The sequence below is a fragment of the Macaca fascicularis genome, chromosome 2 (genome assembly GCF_037993035.2).
Source record: "Macaca fascicularis isolate 582-1 chromosome 2, T2T-MFA8v1.1".
Classification (NCBI taxonomy): Eukaryota; Metazoa; Chordata; class Mammalia; order Primates; family Cercopithecidae; genus Macaca; species Macaca fascicularis.
In genome coordinates this window covers 6,204,571-6,228,254 of record NC_088376.1, presented here as the reverse complement: position 1 = coordinate 6,228,254, position 23,684 = coordinate 6,204,571, and the positions used below count along the sequence as shown (strand labels likewise).

The 23,684-nt window shown below is 37.8% G+C and overlaps 1 protein-coding gene across 3 annotated transcripts in view; it reads right to left on the bottom strand.

Annotated features, from left to right (window-relative positions):
* Positions 1-23,684, bottom strand: part of FGF12 (fibroblast growth factor 12) — a 588,596-nt gene that overhangs the window by 259,204 nt on the left and 305,708 nt on the right. The gene's annotated exons all lie outside the window — the stretch shown is intronic.

Genomic DNA, 23,684 nt, shown 5'->3' with positions numbered 1-23,684 from the left:
GGAGTGTTAGCTCCGCAGGAAACTCCGGGCAGGGGCAAGAGCCGCCGAGATGGCGGGTGGGACGCAGAGCTGGCGGCAGCCAGAGTTCCTCCCGCACGGCCCGCCGACCCACGGAAAAGCGAAAGAGCGCCCAGGTGGGGCCGAGCTGGGGGCCGGGCTCCTGGAGCGCTGGGAAGCACAGCGCGCTCTAGTCAGGTTCCCTTTCCTCGCGCCCTCGGCTCCCAGACTCCCTTCTTTCCTCCCTCCCTCCCGCCACCCCTCTCCCTCCTCTCTGTGTTTTCTGTCTCTCCCCTTTTCTCCTCTCTACGCAATCCTACGTGATTGAGGTTTGGATGAGAAATTCTCAGAGGCAGAGCAAGGGAACTGCAGCTCGGGTCCGCTCCGTCCGGTCCCTCCCACAAGAGAAACACAACCACAGTGGGGGTTAAAGGACCCTAGGTGCGCAAAGCAGGGGTGAGAGATGGGGGAGCTGAGAAAATGCAGTCCACGCTCTCTCCTATAAGCTTGAGCACGTAGAATTCTCTGTTTAGTTAGGAAGAAAGTGAACACTGGAGAAAGTAACAATGACCTCTTGGACTTTATCATGGGCCCCACCTATGGCTCATTTTGGAGCAGGAAAAAGTGTTTCCCTCCTTCTTGGAACCCGGATTTCTTGGTTCTGTCTGGAAAGCTACAAAGCAGGCTCAGCCCCTAATAAGAGAGCCCAAATAAGCAACCCGCACAGAGGATGACTCCAAGTGCGGTGAGGGAGTGATGTGGACAAGGACAGTCAACCACAAGCTGTGGAGTGCAATCAGGTCTCCAGACGTGAGTGTGATGATGTCTGATGTTGGAGACACTGGGCAGAGCAGTTCTCCAAGTTAAAATGCAGCATGAAGCATTAATCACCTTCCATTCATGATAAAGTCTGGGAGCGGCTATTGGTTTCTACTTACAATTTCTCTTCATATATCCCTAATCTCTCTCCTTCAGACACCTCACTAAGCATCTAGGGTAGTGCGGCAGGATTAAATGTATGATTTCCAAGCACAGTCAGGTGTATGTTGGAAACATCCTAATAGAAGGCAAGGAAAATGCAGGCCCTGGAAGCTACTGAAAATGGATGTGGGACTCAGAAGGACCCCAGGAGCTCTCTAGATACGAGCACAAACCTATGGGCCTAGCCAAGATTCACGTGGGAGATGAAAAGGATTGAGATCTGTGACGTTGTTCAGATCAAGCAGGAGTCTAACACCCTACAATGCCCAGGGGCCTGGACCTTCCAGGCTGCCAGCTGGGCAAAGCAGAGGCTGGCAGATAGGGGCTCATGGGACAAACAGCTGGGAGGAGGATTAAATAGGCAAGACATCCTGAGGAAAGGGAGAATCCCAGCTGTCATTTGGGGAGCACACATCCCCTGCAGCAGTTCAGTGTGGCTGAATGAAGACAGTGGATATATCCTTGGAATTCTAGCAATACAGAACCAAACACGTGAAAAAGACACACGCACACATACCTTAAGTACCAAAGCAAGGCTGAATGCATTTCCATATGTGCATCTGGATGGGGTGAGGGGCATTACTGAACATCAACCGGTAATTATATCAATTAGGAAAATCTCACATTCCACAAATAAAATTATTTTCCTTCCGTGGCTAACAGAAGACTTCTCTCATTCTTGAGCAAGGCAGACATGGATAGTACAGTGGGCTTTGGGGGCTCCCTGCCTTGCAATTAAACACCCAAACAGACAAAGGTCAGCTAAGGGGAGTAGCCAGAGAAATAGGCAAGAGGGGGTGTATAATGAGGCCTTGAGGAAATTATTGCTAAATTTGGAGTCTCTTTTATATCCTCAAAATGGGGATAATCATTCTCATCTACCTCGCAGAACTGAATATGCATATGTAAGCGTTCTGAAAACTGGAAAATGCCAAATGAATGAATAAAAGGATGGCTTTTTTTTTTTTTTCAAAGAAAATGCATGAGATTCACCTGAAATGCTTGTTAACATGCCGATTCCTGACGGTCTCTCAAAACACGAAGTCGAAGTCTGTATGGGTAGAGCCTGGGAATCTAAATTCTTAACCATTTCTCCGGGTGTCAAAGTTTCAGAGTTTAATGTATGTTTGCAAACTAAATAATACTAGAAGACAGAAGTAAAACATGGCACATTTCTCCAGAACTGCAGTCCTGTGCACCCACACCCCCTACAAAAGACCTGGAAAGAGGATGTGTATTCTTGAGTCTTTGTGTTGCTGATTTTTTTCTGTAGGTTGATGAGATATGAGGGTGTGCTGATGCAGAAGGTAACCAAAACAGAGGCACAGGAGAGAAGGAAGTTAGGAGGAAAGATGAAAAAGGTAACCGGTGCTGTTTGAAGTTCTCCTCTCTGTCTTAACATGACAACATCAAGTTAGGCATTTAAAGAACAGAACAAAAACAATCAATGTCAGCTTTCTGAGAGCAACATTATTTCTGTGTTTAGATCTCTATTAAAAGAATGTAGTGCTTTGGATTCAATCGGACAACAAAGACTCCTTTTTTCCACGCACTCCTGCAGCTATTGTCATAGTGCTTTTTGGCTTTTTAAGTCATCATCAGCATCATTTACTCCATTTCCCCAGTGAGAAGAGGTGTGAGTATAAAGAAATTTAAGAAGTTAGCTAGGACCTAAATATATGGATATTGAGCTCAGAAGCAATTCTTAAATCAGTTTATTTTGTATATAGAAATTTGTAGGTTTCCTACCTGGGCCACTAAATCTCGTAAGTCTTCCTCCAAAGATACTTGTACATTTCCAATATCTTTGCATTTTGGGATCAGGAAATTAAGCCAACCTACTGATGATTTGGGTTAAATTAACAACCAAGTATTTGAAAGGATTGTACCTCAGGGATACCAATACTTTTATTTTTACACTATCTTTCTTTGAACAACTTAAGAATTTCTTCTTCCTCTTCTGAAGACATTATGAGCAGAAGAAGTTTTAATTACTTTGAAGAAAGTTGTCAAATGCATATCAAAATGATAATTATGTAGTTATATTTAGTTATATATATATAGTCTATGTTTTTGGCCTCTAGTCAAACAAATAAAAACATGGGCAGTCTTAATTATCTCCACATTTTAAAAGGAAAAACAGAGGCTTTTTGGTCTTTTGCTTATTCATAGGCCAAGTCTTTCAACTTCCAAATCTACTATTGGGCTAGTTTACACATTCGTTTTAAACATTGCATTGTTCACAGATTGCATCCAGGGCTTTGTCAGTTACCGGGGAATTCCATACACCTCCACAATCTCTCTGCCCTCAACAAGCTTCCAGTTCATGACATTATGATCTTTCATGGCTCTTGTTGTAATTGCCCAGTAGCTGTACGCTGCTGGACACGTTATTCAACCTCTCTAAACCACATCTGCAAAACAGATCCATAATAATACTAGCAGTACCTAACTAACTAGGCTCTTGCAAGGCTCAAAGAAGATGTGATAATAATGTAAAGTATGAGAATGACCATGCTGTTATTAAAATTTCCATTTAAATTAAGTCCCTGACATAAAATACAGATTTCTTAAAACAAGAAAACACACCTTATGATTCATACACATCATCATTCACTCTTGGAATGTATTTAACAAAGGCTGAAAATTTACTTGAAATGAATGATTAACCTTGACATTGTAATGGCAAACAGAATTTTCATTAGTGAAATATTGTCAATGTCCTTGTCTTGAGAACACAAAGAAGCCTAGCTCTGCTCTTACATCATCTTGCTCTGAAATCAGGCCCCTGCCTCAAAGTTGGGTGAATATGAACTCACTGGGCTCTGCCACAGCAAATGGAAGAAGACCTTTTCTCCATGAATTTTATTATATAAAGTAGCTGTACTTCCACTTGCTTTTCTCTGACATATTGTCAGTTACAATAGGCTGACAAAAGCAATATAAACAACTACTTTCTAATAATTTGTAAATTCTTTTATATAGCAAATTTATTCAGGGTGCTTTATTCAACAATTTGAAAACTGAATTACTACATGTTATATGTCCATCTGGTTTTGGTCATATTCCAAAACAGAAAAGAGAATAGATTTAATTCCTCTTTATGACACAGATGAAGAGTGGTATCCTCATTGCCCAAATAGGGAAATTTTCAATGTTTTGGAGAATAGGTGTTTTGATAAGAAACATGGATATAATTAATGTGAGCCAATGATAAGTGCCCTGCACACCTATAAATGCATTACAATTATTGACACGTTGAATCCTCACAACAACTCTATGAGGTAAGTTCTGTCATATCACCATTTTATGAATGAAGAAACCCGGACAGAGAGGTTAAGTTGTTTAACCAAGGTCACTCAGCTAAGAATTGCCAGAGTTCAGATTCACACCCATATAATTTATTTCCAGAGCTTCCCTTTTTCTTCTGTGTCATACTTATGTCAACAAAAACATAACACCATGAATAATTACAATCATGTAATAAAGTCAATAAAATAAGAATATACAAATCACATACATTTATGTAACTCTTTACTGATTACAAATCATCTTCCCATGTATTATCTCACTGAGACTCTTCAACAATCTTATGATGGAAGTTAAAGGCAAAATAATAATTCAGTTTCACAAACTGAGACTCCAGTAAGTAATGTGATAGCCCAAGGTCATACAATCAATGAGTGAAGATCTATGAGTTTAATCCAGGCCTTCTAACTGCAATGTGACTACTGCCCTAACTAAAGTAACCTGGAGGGGAAAATTAAGAATGCCAAATGTACTTCCATTCACTAGCTTCTAACATGGTTTCACATCTTGTGAATGACCTTGAAGAGATCATTTTGTGTTGGAAGGGAGAGGAAACAAGTATCCCAAATTCTCTCCCCGTGAAGCTCTTACCTTTTTCTAGATGAGGGAGCTACTCCTGGTTTTACTATTGTTGGCCACGGTAGGGTACTATGTTTTCTTTGGTTCCAGGAGGGTGGTCTTGAAACACTCTCTTTCTTAGTTTAGTAATTCAAGTTGAGCTCAATATGAAAATCATAGGGAAACTAAGTTAAAACAGAAATTAAAGAAACTTACAAGGGGAGAAATGTAAATTTCCTCCATTTTCATTCCTTAAAAATGTACATTGGTTTGACTTATACCACCTAGGAGATGGTTGGTACTTGGTTAAAGATGCTGAAAGACCTGTCACAACAGACTGCCCATCATTTAATCCTACTCTAAGTCCCACTGTCACTAACCCAGTGCTGCTGACCCAGAACGAACTGCACCGGCAGCAGGAGCGAGCGCCGCTTTCCAAGTTTGGAGACTAGACAGAAACTTTTTGGGGAAGGGGGCAAAGGGGACTTTTTACGGTGATGGAATGTAACATTAGATACATGTGTATATAAGACAGTGGACCTTTTTATGACACATCATCAGAAGAGAAATCCCCCTGGCTTTGGTTAGTTTTGTAAATTTAGCTATATGTAGCTTATGTGCTTTCTCCTGTTCTTTTAATTATGTGAAACTGAAGAATTACTTTTCTTGTTTTCCTTTTTAGAAGTTTTTTTTCCTTAATGTGAAAGTAATTTGACCAAGTTATAATGCACTTCTGTTTTTAACAAATCCTTTCCTTAAATGGAGCTATAAGGTGGCCAAATCTGAGAACAATTAAATTCATTTTAGTTATAATAAATTTAATATTTGTAAATGTAAAAAAAACAAAACAAAACAAAACAAAAAAACCCTTTTCCTTTTCAAAGAGAAACTCGGCTAGAAGATCTCTATTTGAATATAAAACCCATAAGGACAGTGGCATTGTCTATTTTGTTTACTTTCTTATCTCTAGTCCTTAAAATAATCTTTGCACATAGCCAGATATTCAAAAAATACTCACATAAATGAATTAATTCATCAATCCATCCACCCAGATTTTTGAGTCAAATAGATGCATCAGGCATCCCAAAGTGAAGAATGGGGTATCAACTCTTTGGATCAGGAAATAAGCTCAAGTAACTCAAGGGTAGCCTCCACATTTCCAAAGTTGATTGTTTTGTTTTATCAACAATTCCTAAAATTCTCTGCCTAAATCCAATCTATCTATTAAATTTGATATCCTCAGAGGGTACATGGTACCTAGGTTTCTGCTCTGAGCAACCTCCATCCCCATATTTAGGCCTATATTTTCAGTTCTGATACTTCTCTTTCTCTCTCTCTCTCTCTGTCTGTCTCTCTCTCTCTCTCTCACACACACACACACACACTCATGTTCACAGAAGAAAGGAATATAATAAGGCAAACAGAGCCACAGACATCAGGTAAAATGAGTAGGCAACTTTAAAGTCTCAGAATATGACTAAAATGACCTTAAAATGGTTTAATGATCCTCACATTTATACTGTCACCCATGTTCACTGAGATTCCTTCTCCATGGGCCATTCCTAGTTGCTCTTATTTCTAAATTTAGATTCCAAATTTTCAGGGAATGGATCTTGTTGAAATAGCAGTCTCTTACAGCACCCACCACATGACTGACACTCAAAATATATTATTAAAACCCCAATAAATTCATATTTTTGTCCTCTGCATGCACACAGCACCAGACACTGTGAAAGTAACAATTAATGAGAGCTCTCACTGATCCTATGTTCACAGGTATTTGATGTTGAGTAAGATTTTACTGGAGATAACTGAAATATACTAACTGATTAGAAAAAAAACTGTCAGAGGATCAAATGGAAGTTTGGACAAGGTGACCAACAGGTCATTTCTTATCCTAATTTTGTAGAATTCTCTTAAGAGTAAAATGTTAAGTAGAAAGATTATGCAATTTAGAGTACATAATTTATCTTTACATAAAGCTACTTCGTCTGCCTGAGTTGAAGTTTATTTGCCTGTAGAACAACTATATTATAGGACCTAAATTGGGGAAAATAATAGGTTGAAATGATGGCACTGATTTGTCAAATGAGGAAAAGTGTGAATGAATAAATGAATGAATAAACAGATAAGCAGATGAGTGGATGGATGTTTGTATGGAGGAAATATAGCATATTTCATTTAAATATCCCTAAATTAGCCTTCTTAGGCTAAGCAAAATTGCTCCCAATAAAAATTTAACAAGATGTGGGGAGCGTCTTAGCAGATTAAAAGCATTGAAGAATTGTAGGATAGTACATGAAAGTATGTAATAAAAATCTGTCACTCACTTAAAAATCATTTTTACATAAAATAATATCCCCCTGTGCCTAGTATTCCAACCTGCAACATGACATCAAGGAGGCATTGATGTAGATGTCTGTGTGACTGCAAAGTCTACAGCCAAAACAGACAGATAGATACATACAGATAGGTATGCATTTCGATGCTCAGCTCTCCAGAAAAGCAGGTATAAGATAATGTATAAGAATATTTCTTTAAACAGTATTTGAAGCAGGAAGAAATAATATTTTTCCAATGTTTTGGACAGGATAATCATATCTAAACTTGTAGTGTTAACTGGAAGTGTTAACGAGGTCATCAGCCTACTGTAGATAATGTATACACATTGTAGTCAGCTAGCAGCAGTTTAAGAGAAGAGATTTATTTAAAAGTAGGCTGGAAATTGTCTCCGGGTTGGTTAAGTATGCTAATGGCATGGCAATGGAAAAGCAGCATGATCCTCATTGCATTTTGACAGTTCTTTCTCTCATTTCTATAAAAGGCCATGACAAGAAAATAGCCATAACTGGCCTTTAGAAGATAAGTAACCAAAAGTGTTTATTAATTCGTGAGGACAAAAGGCAGGGAAAGAATGTTGACTTCATGCCAAGATAAGTAGAATTCATTACCAAAAACAAAACAAAAAAATTCTAAAAATGACCTGTGTATAAGAGTAGACATAGAATTTGAGGGTAAGAATCTGACTTAGAATTTTTATTCCTCCTATAAGAACGTAGTATAGTGTTTTGAATATAAGATAGAATCTGTCAGCATGTGTTGATTTTTAACTTTGACTTAAAAATAATAAATGTTCAGGATGAGTAAGAATAATCTCAAATATCACCTTAAGCAAAACCCTCGGCATGCTTTTATTAATAGTGGAATCACCTTTGATCTCTGATAGCATCAGTTAAGTAGTAGCTATTAAAACAAGAAATAAATGTTTGATAAATATGGTCAAAAACACATGGTTTTAATCTAGGAGAGTTTCCCTTATCTCCTTTGTACATCTAGCAGATACTGAACTCCTGATAAAACCCTGCAGCAACCCTGAGAAAACCCTACGGTAAACCCACACCACTCTAGGGAAGGGAAAGCTTATGCCCTAAGTGAGGGAAACATCACAGTTTCAGGCAACATCTAAGAAACCTGAGCCTTGGAAGGTGCATTTAAACTCAAAAAAAGAGGTTGTGCCTTGTTCTTTTGTGTCTGGATTTTGAATAATTTGCCCACGTTTATGGCTGTGCTGACAGACAAAGGAAGAGATCCTCTACCAAGCAGAATTAAGCCAGGAACTGCACAGGAAAACAATCTCATAGGGATTATTTTAAGATACTAGTCTGGAGTGGTGGACTCCAAAGAGTGAACCATATCAAGTTATGTCGATGTTAGATGCAAATTACTCTCCACATTGTAATTTTCTTTGTTACGCCCTGGCTTTCAGTAAAGTCTTATGTCAATGTTCCTGCTCAGTCTCTCTTTTGCTGCCCATAATTAATAAAAAAGTTAATATGTCAAAGCTTAGGCCAGGAGCTACATACTACGTGGCACCATGGAAATAACAAACATAATTAATGAGAGCCTCCAAGCTGTATCTCTGGGGTGAGTTAGTCCTCGCTACAAGACGCTCTCCTTCAACACAGACTATGAAGAATTAACAGTATGATGTCAGTCAAGAAGTCATTGGGTTTTCCTTACCAAGTCCTTATATAATTTCAGGCAAATCCTTTGAATCACAGAAAAATGTCAAAAAACTCTGCGTTCCAATTATAGGTTAAAAGTGTTTGAGGGACAGGAAGGATAGGGTAGGGAATAGAAAGGACATTGCTCTGGTTTGAATCTGTGTCCGTGCCCGAATCTCATGTTGAATTGTGATCCCAGTGTTTGAGGAGGGGCCAGGTTGGAGGTAAAAATCATGGGGGCAGACTTCCCTCTTGCTGTTCCCGTGACAGTGAGTTCTCATGAGACCTTACTGTCTAAAAGTGTATGGCACATCCCCTCTCACTCTCTTGCTCTTGCTGCAGCCATGTAAGATATGACTCTCTCCTCTTTGCCTTCCACCATGATCTTAAGTTTCCTGAGGTCTCCCGAGCTATGCTTCCTGTACAGTCTGCAGAACTGTGAGCCAATTAAACCTCTTTTCTCTATAAATTATCCAGTCTCAGACAGTTCTTTTTAGCAATGTGGGAACAGCCTAATATGGACATTGAGATTTATTAGACACCTTCTACACACCATGCACAGTCCTGGGCTCTACACAGGTTGTTTTACCTAACCTTCACAATAACCCTGGCAAGGCCAACATTGTTATTCACATGGTACAATAAGAAAACTAAAAGGCATAGAAAGTTAATTAATTGTCTGAAATATGGGTCAGGTCCAGAATTCAAATCTAGTTCAGCACACTCCAAATCCAAAGCTCTCTTCTTGACTTTTTAAAAGATGATGAATCCACAAAATGAACTTACGAGGCTAATTTATATTCTTGAAATGTAAAAAAAAAAAAAAAAAAAAAAAGTAAGATAACTTATCATTTAAGGTCACCCACAATCTAAGTCAGGGGCATCCATGCTATTTGTTCCTTGGTGATCATGACCCCATTTGAAACACTAGTTAACAAATAGAGCTGGGGAAACAGACACTGAGGAAAGTGAGGCCTATGTTCAAGCATTTGAAGAACTTGAATATCCTGTGTGTGCAGGAGATTCACACTAAGAACTAGATATTCTGTGTGTGTAGAGGCAAACTTGGATGCCTCTATTCCACCCATGGAACAGATTGCATCGCAAAATGGGGAAGTGGTTTCCCCACCATCAGAGACTTTCCACTCAAGATCAGGAGCAACACCATAGGAAGTGGGTTCCAAGAAATCAGACAGGTATTCTATAAAATGATTAAGGTCAGCATTGCTGGGAGTGGAGAGTGAATCAAAATCATTATAGACTGCATCCAAGGGAATACTTGGGAAAACTTTTGTTCATTTTAAAGGATATAAAAAAGGGAAAATAAAGAATCATGAATCAATAATGAAAGTGATTGCTGGGGATGTGGGAGAAATGACAGAAGGATGGAAGATTCAAGGAGACAGTCATGCAAATAGTCATGGAAAGCACATCCTTACTAACCCTGAAAGAAAGCACAGGGCTAAACACTTCTCTATGGCATCAAATGTGTATTGTAAAGGCTCGCATCATGGATTAAATAAGTAGATTTTTAACAAACGGTTGAAAACCTAAATGATAATGTTCCTCTGAGTTGTGGTATTTGAGAATAAGAAAAAGAAAACATATTAACCTATTAAGTTGCATGTGAGGAAAGCTCCCCTGGAAAGGCCAAGATAAAAAGCTACTAGGTTGTTCGTCAAAACTACAGTGGATTCTGTGGAAGATGGTCATTGACTCTTTTGGATTCCTATGTAGGAAAGATTCCAGTTTGGGGTAAGGTACCTCAAAATAACCAAAAGCTGATGAGCTTAAAGGTGAGCACAGACCAAAAGAAAATGGTCGGAGGGTGGAAATTGGGCTATTAGGAGCTCTGCTATGGTTCCCTCATATCAGGCCTTCTGCAGGTTAAGTGTTAGGCTCATATTAGAAAATGTGAAAAGGAAATACTTACTTTAGCCTGTAGTCATGGTTGTTTCCTACAAGATCTACCAATTCCACTAAAAGTAATCACAGAGAAATCTGGAGACTCAATGATATAGCTCAGATGTTCATCGCCTCCAACTCTTATGTTGAAATATGACCGCCGATGTTGGAGGTGGGGCCTGGTGAGAGGTGTTTGGGTCATGGGGGCAGATTCTTCACACACGGCTTGGTGCCCTCTCCATGGTAATGAGTGAGTTCTCGCTCTGTTAGTTCATGTGAGAGTTAATTGTTAAAAAGAGTCTCTCTCTTGCTCCCTCTCTAGCACTGTGACACTGCCTGATTCCCCTTCGCCTTCTGCTGTGAGTGAAAGCTTCTTGAAGCTCTCCCCAAAGACAGATGCTGGTGCCATGCTTCTTATACAAACTACAGAATCACAAGCCAAATAAACCTCTTTTCTTTATAAATGCCCAACCTCGGGTATTCGTTTTTAGCAACATCAAATGGGCTACTACACTTAATTATTGGCAAAAAGAAAGAAATACTTAAATCTCAGTACACACTCACAGCTCATCATATAGTATCTTTGATTTCATTTTTTTGGGAAGAAAAAGGAGAATCACAATTTGGAAAAACTCAAAACCAATTGGAGAAAACTGACTACAAACTGGAAAAAAAAAAGTGTTTTGTCAATGAAATGCTACAGAACACAATGAAGAGGGTGGAGAGATATTCAACAAGAATCAACAGTGGCCACTACATGCACGAAGTTAGGAGCGTTGAAAGGCAACCATCCCATTTCCTGCTTGACAATGTTTAACTAACTCCATGCACAGTATTATCTTTAAAAGTAGAAAGTAGGCATGCGCTCCACCAGTAGGTGAGAAAGTTGAGTGACCACAGAAAGGTCACTTAACCTCTGTACATCAATTTACTCATCCATAAAATGAGAAATTGTTAAAAGAATAAACGATGATCTTTATGATTTAAGTCCTTTAATGAAGATTACTTTGGGAAGATTACTTCTGGAACCACGTGTGACACTCAGTTTTAGAGATTCTAAACAATAAGAAAAAAAAGTATATAGTCTAAAGCACCCAAGTATTTTCAATGTGACTGCTTACTTGAAAAAAAAAAATGACTTTAGTAGCTGTAGCAAAGATTGTCAGCATGGAACACTATGCAGCCATAAAAAAAGATGAGTCCAGGTCCTTTGCAGGGACATCGATGAGGCTGGAAACCATCATTCTCAGCAAACTGTCACAAGAACAGAAAACCAAACACTGCATGTTTTTACTCATAAGTGGGAGTTGAACAATGAGAATACATGGACAAGGGAGGGGAACATCACACACCAGGGCCTGTCGGGGGATGGAGGGCCAGGGGACGGATACCATTAGGAGAAATACCTAATGTAGGTGATGGGTTGATGGGTGCAGCAAACCATGATGGCACATGTATACCTATGTAACAAACCTGCACGTTCTGCACATGTACCCCAGAACTTAGAGTATAATCATAAAAAAAAAAAGAATAAATGACTCATCTCAACGAAACCCTCTTGAAGCTGCTAAGTTCTCCAATTTTAGTTCAATCGGAATTCCTTTATCTCTGAATAAGTGGTGCTGGTGGTGAAGGAAAGAAGTATGAAGATGTCTGTTAACTGTTGAGATGGCCCAAAACAACATAAAGCTGTCCCTATCATAGTTGGACTTCAAAGGTTTTTGCTTTAGTTTTTTTTTTTTTTTTTTTGCTTTTGGCTTTTGGTATTTTTTTTTCCTATGTACAATTTCTATATAGATAATAAATCTTAGATAACTGTTGATGAACAGTTTGGTAATAATTTGGACAAAAGAATGAGGTAATTCTACAGTGAGGAGAGTCAACAGAGGAAATACATTCTAATGGACTTGTTTCTAGCCTGACCTGAATTTTTATTCTGATGTTACTTACTCAATATGGAACCTTGGACAGATTACTCCTCTTTTTTGGTCTCTATTTCCTTATTCTTAAAATGAGATTAGCCAGATGATTGCTAAGGTCTCTTTCTACTCTAAAATTCTATGACTCTAAATATACAGCTCACCAACATCATATTACTTAAACAAAACAAAGTAGGAAGCATTTTCTGTTATCTTCCAAAGTAACTTCAGAGTAGTTAACTAAAGTGAAAAGAGCATTGGTTATCCTGCTTTCCCTAGGCCATTGGCTAGATCCCTCAGTCCCCAGAAGAACTAAACCTGACTCATTAACTTGTGCCACAAAGCACTTCTCTATAACTGGATAAAGGCAATAATATTTAAAGCAAACCTTTTTTCGAGTGCTAAGCACTTACATGTATCAACTTATTATCACAACCACCCTATTACATTGGTATTATTGTCAACATGTAAACAGAGGAACAAAAAAAAAGTAACATGGTTAAGGTTATACAGCTATCAAAGGGAATGGCCATGATTTGAACTCAGCAAGTTTGGGTTCAGCCTCTTACTAGTGGATGAATCACCTTTCAGTTCTGTGGTCCCAGTGTAGTGGGGGAGGAAGGGTGCTAGTTCTGGTGCTAGTGATGGCTATGATAGCTCTTCTTTTTTGTTCTCTATGAAAAGAAAGCACGTGGCTGGGCAGGGTGGGAAAACCCGATGTGCATGAAAATCTTCTAAGTAAGCCTTGACACTGACAGCTCCGTGAGTTTATCATCCTAACTGAGCCCTATAATCGCACAGCATCTCATGTCCACTTCCTCGAAAATTGGGGGTAAGACTTAATCCTGCTTCTGAAGCAGAATCAGGCCTAAATGTGTGGCTCACTAATTTTCTTCTTTGTTAGAGAGCCCCCTGTTGCATAATTTGTGTAATGAAAGTATGTATAGTTTTGCTAACCAATTCTCCTGGAGCCACTAAAATGTGTGAGTGTTTTTAGAAATTATATGGGCAATATGCATAAAATACCAACCTCTGATTTTCTTTTTGGAGTATTCAATCTTAGGGAGCCATTTTCTAAGTATCTAGAAGAGCAACTTCACACAGCATTAAGTCGCTAAGTTCTCGGGTTTTTCGTTCTCATGTATAACTGCTGTTAGCTTATTGAGAGAGCCTGGGCAAAGAGCTTAAACTTTTTGTTTCTTAAGATCATTTCCAAAATGAATGCAGCAGACTCTCATGATAAAGACTTAGATGCAAAGATTTAGATATGGAATCACCACATACAATACTTGAAATGGAAAGAACTTTAAGAATTATTCAGGCTTATGCCCTCATTTTAAAGATTATGAAATTGAAGACTGAGAAAGGTGCAATATGCTTTAGGTCACACAGTTCTTGGTAGCTTAAGCAGAAATACAGCTTAGGCCTCCTGATTCTAGGAGCAGTGGTTTCTCTGGTATAAGGTTTAATTTTTCTATGAAAGACTACATTTTAGGCTTCTTAAAAAAGTTCTAACAAAAACTAATATGTACAAAATAACAGTTTATGGAAGCTTCCCATTCAAGCCTCACAACCACTCAGTAAGACAGTTACTTATTATTATCGACATTCACTATATGCCTAATTTATAGCTGCATAAGCAGACGCTCAGGCTGCTGAGGAAGTGGCCCAAGGTTGCATTAGCATTCTAGTTCTGATCTTTGAAATTTGAAATTCATTTTCTCTTCGGACCTTTACCTCACCCTGCCCTCTTTAAATTTGTTTCAGGTAAGATCAAATGAATTATAAAATCTTCAAAAAAGTGACTATTAATGCTTTCCCCAAAATGTCCCCAATTAGTTAAGCATTTCTTCACTGGCCACTTCCCCAGATCCTGTTCATCTGACATCTATTTTCAAATAAAACAGGATTCTTTAGAACAGTAGGAATTTCTCACACTGGTTTATTGCATAGGATAAGAGAGTCATAACTATTTTTGTAACCATAGAAGTATCATCAAAATACAGAATTATTTGTAATGCTAATGAGAATTTTCTTCACCAGGTAGTGCTGTTTGCAAAACATCTGGTGCACCATGCCAAAAATACATAGCAGCTGAAAGGCAGGATGCAAACTTTGCCTCAGGATCTTCTCCACCAGATAATTTCAAGACAGGCATTGCCTTCAATATATGTTTTAGATATTGCAGCATCTGATAGTCACATAACTAATTTCTTTAATTAGTTCACCCCTTGTGCATCTTGGCTTCAAGAATTCAATTAAACACAAAACTTGCAACTTGGTGCTAGAGTATTCATTAACCTGCAAGTTATCTTTTAAAACAACTATAGTCTAGGGAAAACTTCACGAAGATATGAATTTGCCTTTGTCCTGAATATATATAATTGGAATCACATGCCAAAGGAAGAGAGTCTGTAAACAGCAATGTTTATTCTTAGCAATAATTCGCCTTACACACACAGAGAGACATACACACACAAACACACACATATATCTTTACATCTTACCAATTTCTTTATTTACCAATATAAAACTTTGCAGTAGACCATGTTTTTTTATCCCTTCACCAGTCTTCTTGCCTCAGCACTGTATAATTTTATGCATATACAATATACATATATATGCATAAAATATGATACATACTACATACAAGATGCATACAAGGTGAGTTGTCCTGTATATACATATTTGTTGTTTTATATGTATATTGCATATATGTGTGTATAAAATTTTAAAATGCTACGGTAAGAACTAGTGAAGGAGAGGAAGAAAAGCAGTCTCTTGCCAACTTTTTCTACCAAAGCATTTATGTGCTTTTCCTTTTACATCCATCCCTCAGTCATTGGGCACCTACCACACGCCAAACTGCTGATCACATAAGAGACATAAAGAAATAAAATATAATTTCTCTCCTTAGAGCGTACTGTCTAGTGGATGGACCTGGTATTTTATGTAGTAACAGAATGAAGCACATACAAATGAAAGGTAGGCTCTGTGCTGAGATGTTCAGGAGAGAAGGACACTCTTCTCAATTAGAAGGGTCCTTACAAGGTTTCACCATGGAGTGACATGAGAACTGCTCACTTAAGGAAAAGTGGGATGCAGTCTCCCAGGAATAAGTCTGAGAAAGGCCTTCTAAACAGACAGGAAAGAAAAAGCACAAAGGTGCTTCCGCAAACATCAGGGTTATGTCAGGCTGTGGATGTCCTCCAGGGCAGTGACCCTATGTGTCTTACTATCATTTTTCATGTGTCAAACTCATGATTAATAAAATTAAATCAATCAAAACAGTAAATGAATGAACAGTGTTTGGAGAGTGTTAACAGTTTATTAGGTCGAGAAAATAAGACGTGTGGAGATAAATGATAGAAATCATAACAAATCACTAGCGAATAGAATGCATTGCTATGGAATTTGTGCCTCATCTTAAAGGCAACAGAGAGCTATTGAAAGTTTTTTAAGAGAACTGTGATAGAATTTAATCTATACAGTCAAGTACTATTGTAGTTTTTAATGAAAGTAATTGGGTTAAATGTGGTACAACAGAGTAGTAATCAGATTCATTCATTACATTAAAGTTAAATAATATTAAACTAAATTTCAATACATTAAACTTATATGGGGATGAAACTGTCTTACTACAACTTTCTTAAATGGATATAAATAGCACGTGAGACAAAGATCCAAGGGACCAAGTTCACAGGTGCTACACTTACTCTCACCAAGTTTATACCTCTTTACAAATATTATTGAAAAGTTATCTGTTTCCACAAGTAGAAAAACACATATAAATATCCACAAACTCTCCCACGGCTATACACAACACATAGCATGGGACTAGTAGTGTAAGACCTGGATTTGGTGTTGCTATTACCATTAACTTGGTCTAAGATCCTGGGTTTTTCCTCCCCTTGCTAGGCTCCAGTTCCCTAATCTATAAAAGGAGGGAGGAAATGGTGCCCTCCATGGTCTGGTTTAGCACTGATAATCTGTGATTCCAACGAGGCCTCTGGAATGGCCTCTGTTAGTCTCCATACTTAGCACAGCAGAGGGCTAGGGAGTGATGAGCCTCATAGTATTATCAGAGGGAAAAATATCACATCCTTTTCTAAAATTGAAAAAATCATCTAAAATTGAACAAATACAGGTATAAAGTGAAAAATGAGGCAGGAAGCTACAAGGGAACACTGCATTATGTTTAATGCTACTTTTGAAAATATATTAGGCTTCAAATTTGGAAATCTGTGTAGCTCTTCAAACAGATGTTATATTTTACCCTAGAGATGACCCCATTTTAGATGATGGCAATCCACTATGTATAATAATATTCTTCATCAACTTCCTAAATTACTTGAGAGTTGTAGGAGATAAAAAGTGTAATACAAAAGAAAGATGGTGACACCCCAGTAACTATATTAAGAGCTAGAGAGACTGTGAGCACATTTACTTTTATCCTTAGCTATGTTTGAAAGAGAGACGCTTACATAAGTAGTATCAGGATTTAAAAGAACCAACTGTCTCAAGAGTAGAAGAGTGTTTGACTTGTAATCAGAATCCTGATTTTAAATTTTAATTATTTAAGTAAATAACTGTAGAAATGTAGGTTACTTACTAATTTACTGTCTCTCAGTTTGGTAGTCATCTTTGAAATAGAAATAAAAATACTGATACGATTATTTTGAGCTACACAAAAATACATTATAGTAATTACTTGGCATGGTTTATGGTACATAGTATGTGCTGAATAAATGCTAGCTTTTTTTCCTGGGACTTTTCAATAACATTTGTAGAGCACTATAAGAGTAGAAGAGTGTAAGCTGGGTGTGGTGGCTCACACCTGTAATCCCAGAACTTTGGGAGGCTGAGGCGGGTGGATCACCAGGTCAGGAGTCTGAGACCAGCCTGACCAACGTGGTGAAACCTGGTCTCTACTAAAAATACAAAAATTAGCCAGACAGGGTGGCGACCGCCTGTAATCCCAGCTACTCAGGAGGCTGAGGCAAGAGAATCGCTTGAACCCGGGAGGTGGAGGCTGCAGTGAGCTGAGATTGCCACTGCACTTCAGCCTGGGTGACAGAAAAAGACTCCGTCTCAGAAAAAAAAAAAAAAAAAAAAAAAAAAGAAGAGTAGAAGTAGAAAAGTGTAAGTTGTTTAACACTTTCTCATGATGTATGTAGTAGTGCCAAACATACTCTAGGTTCTCAGTGAACCTAAAACACAGATAAATTTTTAATTAGCATGAACATTTCAATTTGTAATTTGCATTATCTGGATAGGACAATCTGATGCTAATTCTAATCAATATGGTAAGCATTTACTTCATTTGGTAAATAAATACAAATAGCGGTAGAGTGGTTTTTACATCATTTCATTTACTGCCCAGCAGTATGTTTCTGGGAAGATGTGTAAAGAGAACAATTTTTCAAGAGGAGATACTGAGAGGCTCTTGAAGTGCATTCCCTGGTACCGTTCTGACAGAGCATCAATGTCACTAAGACTTGGCAGCAGGGAGCAGGACTCGACTGTGTGACTTCCAAGAAACACAGAGAGAGCCACTTACTGCAGCCTCCAGCAGAGAAGTAGGTATGGGGGACACAGCCTCTTCTCATGCCTGCCGGCATCTGAAACAATATCCCTCTTGATTTTGTGTTTGCTTAGATCAGAGTGCAGACTCCAGGCACTAAGGTAACCTGCCACTGAGAATGTCTTAGAACTTCAACTGTGCTTTGCCAACCAAAACCAAAGGATGTTAATATTGTGTAGCAAGTTGCGTCAGGTAGAAAATGCTTTTCTTATTCAAGCCCTTCAAGATCTTTCTCAATTGCAACTTTCTTGCGGTCTCCTAACAGGATTCCCCTCTGCCACCCAAGTCTGAATGTCAAAAGCACTTTCTGGTTTTGCCATAGGAAAGGCAGTTTCCTGCCTTGCATTACATTGATTTGTGTCTATCTCCTCTACTTGACTATGATTTCCTAGAAGGCAGGGAGTCTAACTTCCTCCTTTTAGAAACATTCAGTTTAATTAAAGGTGTGTTAGAGGGAAGAGTCAAGAGAGGAAGAAGGGAAGGGGGAAACAGTTCACATGTATGAAAATAAGAGAAATAAATTACTATGTCCGAAAGCAGCCACTCTAATAATGATGTTGATTTTTATACTCCTGGCTTGTCAAACAGATAATTCAGAGAAGTTTCCATTTGAAAAATTAAATAGAGTATCTGGGTCTTAAAAAATAAAAAAGAAAAAACACTGCTTGGGATGTTATTAATATATAAATGATCTAAAACTTGACAGTGACTCTTCTCTTGGATTCTCACAATTGGGCGATGCTTCAGAAGATGGTAGAAGGAAGTCCAAATCTGGGCATAATCCCATACTTCCCGAGACTGGTGACAATGTCAGATTTTGAAACAGTAAAATATGAGAGAAAAAAACTATATATTTTACAAACTAACAGAAGGAAGGAGGGATTTTATGAATCAATTATTCCAGCACCTTAACTTTAGATGAAGGATATGAGGTTGTTCCTTCAAGTATTTCATATGCTTTGAAAGCTCTGTGAGTCTGCACATGGTAATCCTTCTGTCTAGAATTACTTCTCCTGTGTTTGACCCAACTCCATTGCCGTCTTTTCCTTGAAACCTTCTCTCATTCCTCCAGTCAGTTTATTCATCCTTCTTAAAGACCCGTGGATCACTTTTATGTACTTTTATTTATACACTGATATATGTTGGCTTTCTCAATTAGATCATGAATTTATTTTGGGCAAAAACTATGTTTACCCTACTCACCCCAAACACCTAGCACAATGCCTCAAAAAAAAAAAAAAAAAAAAAGAGTACTTCACAAATTAATATTGAGTTGAAATATCTAAGTTCACCGGAAGAGATGAGGGAAGAGGACAGCATCAACTTACCTCTTCATGAAGCTTAAGACCTCTGCTCTTGTTTATAACAGCCATCACAGATTAATAATTTTAAACTGTAAAGCACACTGGCACCACTTAAAAGACTGGCTTGTGAAGGATCACTCAAAGAACAAGCTATATTTTGATGGAATGGAAGGAGGAGCTTGTCTTCTATACTATAGTATTTTGGAAAAAGAAGTGGACTGAGAAAAATGCAGTCCTTTCTTTTCCTAACTCTCCCCCTTTTTTCTCTTCTTTCTCCTTGTCTTCCTTTATGTGCTCCTCCAGTTTCTCCTTTGCATAAAGTATTGATAGTCATTATCTTAAAAATATTACAAAATATCTCTGCTTTCTACATGCATTACTCCTTCTCCAGAACTGTGTGCCTGTACTTTACCCAAAAGGCCAAGTGTACTTTGTGACAACTGCCATGAAAAATAAGAAAAAAGAAAATCTGGTTAGATATTGATGCATTTTTGTTTAAACCACAATTGTATGTTACTTTTCAGAAGGTTGGATTACATATTGGTGTTTATCTTTGCAAATGAGGTCAAGTGGATAACAATATTTTTGAATTTGAGAAGATATTTTTTAATGCCATTCTGAAAAAAAAAATGCAGCTGGCGTATTTTGCTAGAAAAGACTATCAAGAAAGAAAATGAGGTAAAAGGCCCTTACGATATGTTTTGCAACAAACAAACAAATATACTTCTGTATAGATAGACCAGATGCTTTCTTCAAAGCCACACAGAGTAGATTTTCAATGGTAATAAAATGATTGTCTCTGTTGCCACTATTCTATTTTAGTTAAATAGCATTAGCAATTTTAAGATAAGCTCATTTTGGAAGTATTATAATTACCTTAAGAATTTGGCCTTCTCTTTGCTTGCATATGTTCATAGCAGCATATTCACAATAGCCAAAAAGTGGAAGCAACTCAAATGTCCATTGATGGATAAATCAATAAACCAAATGTGTGTGGTATGTACAAACAATGGAACATTATTCAGCCTTAAAAAAAAAGGAGGGGGGAATTCTGTCACCATGGATGAACTTGAGGGCATTATGCCACATGAAATAAACCAGCCACAAAAGGCAAATGCTCTATTGTTCTTCTTGTATGAGGCATTTAAAGCATCAGATCCATAGCAGAATAAAGTAGGGTGGTGGTTTCCAGGAGCTGGATAAGGGAAAAATGGGGAGTTGTTTTTCAGTGGGTAGAGTTTCAGTTCTGCAAGATGAAAAAGTTTTGGAGATCCATTGCACAACAGGGTACTTAATACTACTAAACTGTACACTTAAAAATAGTGAAGATGGTAAAGTTTATCTGTGTTATCTCAATTAAAAATAAAGAACTGGATCTTCTTTGAAACAAAATGCCTGCAATTATTTCAACCTCACCCCTGCCATTTAGTTTTTGATTCCCACTCTCTAAATAGTTATTACACAATGTACAAATATTTCTCAAAGTAATAAGCAAGTTGGCTAGAAGACATTCAATTCATTTATTGGGGTCCTATTATGCATAAAGTAATGAGTTTGGCCCTGAGATGAAAGGGGGAATGAGGGAAGGCATTTCACCACCATCAAGAGGGTAGTGCTGGATAGGTCTTAGTGAGCACAGGTAGGGAAGGACATATTCCTATTGATACTGAATACAGCAACCTGCTTCTGTACTATAACCAGTGTATTGGGAGCATAATTGTTATCTGAATTTCTCAATCTTTGAGTTTTTCAAACAATTGGGTCTATGCTCAATATCAACAATTTTTAAATTCCACTGAACTCTTCTCTATTTCAAGAGATACCTGAGGTTTCATGTTAACCTCAAGTCACAATGGAGTCCACCCACGTCCCCCAAGCACCAGATATTATTTTGAAGATATCTTGTAAGCCAAGGAATGAAGGAACAGATGATATGAGTTATCTTGAGAACTCCAACATAAATGAGATCTGAATGGCGACATTACTTGGATCACTCTAACAAAGGCAAAAACGGCCTTTACCACCCACAGTGAATCTCAGAGATAAGCTCGCCCTACTTACACAGGAGCTGGGTTCTGAAAAGAGAAACTTCAGTGGTGCCTGTAAGCAGTTGTAGGTGAAACCTTTCAATTTACAGTTTGTATCAGGTTGATTTTCTTGGAAATCAAAATAGAAAGGAGCTGATTAGATCCTAGCTAAAGGGGAGAAACAAAATAGCTGGAGTCCCTGATGGTAAAGCTGTATTAAAAAGAAAACGTGTGAAGGAGAATTTAAAAAGCATATAGCACTTTATTCTTGTATTTCTATTGCCAATGTGACTAGAAAACTAAAGAAAACCAAGAGACTCCTTTTATACTGTGATTCTACTTCCTGTAATGAAAAATGACAGGGAGAAATGGAAAATCAGTTCAAAATTCAAAACCGGCTCAACGGAAAACAATTCTGATAGAATCACAGAATCCTGGGGTTGGAAGGTCAAGTTGCCCAACTCAAGTACCAAGTGTTTCTCCAATGATGACTTATATTATCATAAAGTGTAAAATAGACTTGTAACTAAACTTTGACTTACATAAGCCTTCTATTATCTAGAAATGTTTTTGAAATACTAAACTCAGCATGTCAAATCAGCCTAACTTGTCCCATTGCTTATCAAATAGCAGCTGGGATAACAGCATTAACCTTCACCAGGTCATTAAATAGGAAAAACAGGGCATCCTCTCTGATATAGCCTCTCCTTCATGTACCCCAACCACAGCACACATGTATCAATACACATGTACATTATGCTATTCCACATGTCTTTTTGTTGTCTTTTTTCTATTCCCACTGGTAACCCCTTATCCAGGCATTCCATCCCCTCTCACCTGGGCAGCACCACATAGGTCAGGTCTGCTTACCTGTGGCACCTCCCTCTTAATTCCCATTCTTCAAGGGACTTATTTCAACAACCGTCTTTCAGTGTTTACTGACACCAGTTACGAACCAGGAGCTGTCCTAAGTGCTAACAAAGATATGAAAATGAATGATGACTTTTGCCTTTAAGTAGCTGAGAGTCTAATAGAGGTAAGAAACCTAATAAATAAGTGTACTACAGGGCAGAATAAACCAAATACAATCCTGTTCAAAGTGTTGTGGGAGTATTGATTCATATGAAGGAAGGAATGACAGTAAAGCCAGACCTTAAAGAATAAGAGACATTCTAAAAATACAACTTAAAATGAGCTTTTCTCTTGCCATGTTTTCAAAAGGTAAGACCATAACTGGCTAGGCACATTGAGGTAGGTATGGTACGTGAGAGGTAAGACATGTTCAGCTATTTTCAAAGATAATTTGGAATATGTAAGAGAAATTGTGAAAAGGTAACAACCAAAATAATTTTTAAGAAGAAGAGGTAAAAAGTATGCTATTTACATGAAGAAACATGGAGCAGCTTTTAAAAAATCATATTAGCAAATAAAATAAAATAGGGGAATAAAATATAGTATGAGAAAATGCAGAATGCAAAACTATATAATACGTATAATCTCAATTTCATTTAAAATTGTATATTGCACATATGTATGACAATTTATATGTAAGTACATATAGGAAGTATGTTATGTAGATGTGTATAGAGGAAATATGCACTTATACAAATACATAAAGAATGGATGTGCAAACTGCAAATATCCACACTGCTTCTCCCTATTTGGTGATTTATGAAAGATTAAAATTTTCTTCTTTGTATTTTTGTGTATTTTCTACATTTTCTATAATGCAGATTTTACAGTTGTAAAATAGGGTTTACAATGATAACCAAAAACTCATTTCTCCAACGTACACTTGGATAAACAAATAATAATATGTAAGAAGACAAAGCAAGTCTATGCAGAGACGCTTATGGACAAGTGAGCACGAAAATGCGTGGTATATGAAGGGGATGTTGCTAAGGTCTATAGCAGCAGAAGCAGCTAGTGAATTACTGCTAACATTAATTTTTTAAGTTTCCACTAGAATACTGGTTTTTTGGTTCCGTTTTTTGTTTGTTGTTTTTGAGACAGGGTCTCACTCTCACACTCAGGCTGGAGTTCAGTGGTACAATCTCGGCTCACTGCAACCTCCACCTCCCAGGCTCCAGTGATCC